General features: G+C 38.4%; 1 long non-coding RNA gene across 2 annotated transcripts; it reads left to right on the top strand.

Annotated features, from left to right (window-relative positions):
* Positions 1–751: 751 nt before the first annotated feature.
* LOC124298267 (uncharacterized) lies at positions 752–1,590 on the top strand. 2 transcript variants are annotated; one of them, XR_006906762.1, is made up of 3 exons: positions 752–909; positions 1,193–1,294; positions 1,534–1,590. It is a non-coding gene; the product is annotated as an uncharacterized LOC124298267 (long non-coding RNA). The 2 variants fall into 2 exon arrangements; XR_006906764.1 differs by having other exon boundaries at positions 1,181–1,294.
* Positions 1,591–1,998: the final 408 nt, after the last annotated feature.

Raw genomic sequence — 1,998 nt, 5'->3', positions numbered from 1 at the left:
CGATGTATTCCATAACATTAATATTCATAATTATTCCAGTAACTTTCCAGAAAGAAAGCCCGAGTAACTGTAATACATTACGGATGCGCTAATTTGATGAAGATGAAATGAATGCTCCGTACATGAACAGTATTTGACACAGTGTCCTGATTTGAAGACCTAAAGAGGTGATTGTCAGCGATTTTTTTTTTTTTGATGGGGAGAGATAAAACGAAGCTTACTGAAACTTCAAGTGTATTTTAACACACATTTGTAAGGTACAAGCAAAAATTTTTATCATCCAACTGTTGCAGAACGGCGCGGCACTGTTATTAGATGACCCGTTAACTGAAGACTATATCTTTAGTCAGCGGCTGACCATCGAAGGGCCTAGCCGATTGAGTCTGGAATCGACAGGAGAGATAGAATGCGTATTTCTTGTCTGAAATGTGAGAACTAGAATCATTATACATCACATTATACATCATCATCAGACATAGTATAAAGTTTCATAACAATGTTTGGATGATCGGATGTTTGGATGTTTAGAAAGTGACGTCACCCAAATTTTTTTTTGTTTTGCCGTCATCGATCTACGACCACGAAAATCAGCTAGCCGAATTCTTCAGTCCGGAAACAACCGCGCGGTAGAGCGGACGTATGAAAATCGCGCTCCGCAGATTTTGTGTGCCGGGTTCTCTACCTCCTGGATCCTGCGCTCCGGGTCCGTTTCCTGGTGCAACTCGACTTCCAGGACAAGCGCCCCGTAGTTTCTGCGCTCCAGGTCCGCTACCTGGTGAAACTTGAATTTCAGGAAAAGCGCTCCATGGTTCCAGCGCTCCAGGTCCGCTACCTGATCAAACTCGACTCTCGGAGGACAACGAAGACGAGGAGAGCAAGGTGGACGAAGAGAACGAGGATTTCTGCACGGTGGGTATAACATTTTTCTACTATTCAATGGCAATTGTGATTTTATTCTATCCAAAATTTTTGAACTTGTTATGTTTACAATGAATTATTTCAATTCATATTTCGCCCAAGTCGTAATTCAGTAGCTATCATCGTGCTAGTAAAATTTCTATAATTTTTTCTAATTTTCTCATAATCTTCTTGGTAAAATCTGTCCATAAAAAAATTATATTATTCGTTACACAATATTTTTGATGTGTTCTAATACTGAAAATATTTATTACTATTCCAGGTATAACCCGAGGTCGTTATCGGTGGGTGTTGGAGGTGGTCTGAGGTGGACAAGAAGGAGGACGAGGAAGACGTGGAGAACACGGTGGGGGAGGAGGACGAGGATTTGTGCTCGGTGAGTAAAACATTTTTATAATAGCTGATGGCAATTGTAATTATATTTCATCTAAAATATTTCAAACTTGTCACGTACACAATGAATTATTTCAATTTATTTTTCGCGAAGCACATATTCAGTAGCTTTGAATGCGCTAATAAAATTTATTATATAATTGATTAGTTCATTAATTACATTAATCCTTACACAATATTTTTGATGTGTTTACATACTGAAAATATTTATTACTATTGAAGGTACAACCCAAGGTGGTTATCGGTGATCGTTGGAGGTGGTCGGAGGTGGACGAGGAGGAGGACGAGGAAGACGAGGAGAACAAGGTGGCTGAGGATTTGTGCTCGGTGAGTAAGACACTTTTATAATATTTGATGGCAATTGTAATTATATTTCATCTCAAATTTATTAAGCTTGTCAGGTTTACATTAAATTATTTCAATTCATTTTCCGCGCAAGCACAAATTCGGTAGATATAAATGCGTTAATAAAATTTATTATATTATTAATTATTTAATTAATTATATTGATCCTTACACAATATTTTTAATGTGTTCCTATACTGAGAATATTTATTACTATTCCAGGTATAACCCGAGGTGGTTGGCGGTGGTTGGCGGTGGTTGGCGGTGGTCGAGCTGGACGAGGTGGAGGACGAGGATTCGTGCTCGGTGAGTTTAACATTTTTACAATATTTGATGAAGTAG

Source organism: Neodiprion virginianus, chromosome 1 (genome assembly GCF_021901495.1).
Source record: "Neodiprion virginianus isolate iyNeoVirg1 chromosome 1, iyNeoVirg1.1, whole genome shotgun sequence".
Classification (NCBI taxonomy): domain Eukaryota; kingdom Metazoa; phylum Arthropoda; class Insecta; order Hymenoptera; family Diprionidae; genus Neodiprion; species Neodiprion virginianus.
The sequence above is the reverse complement of the archived record's forward strand: the minus strand, read 5'-3'. Positions and strand labels throughout refer to the sequence as shown.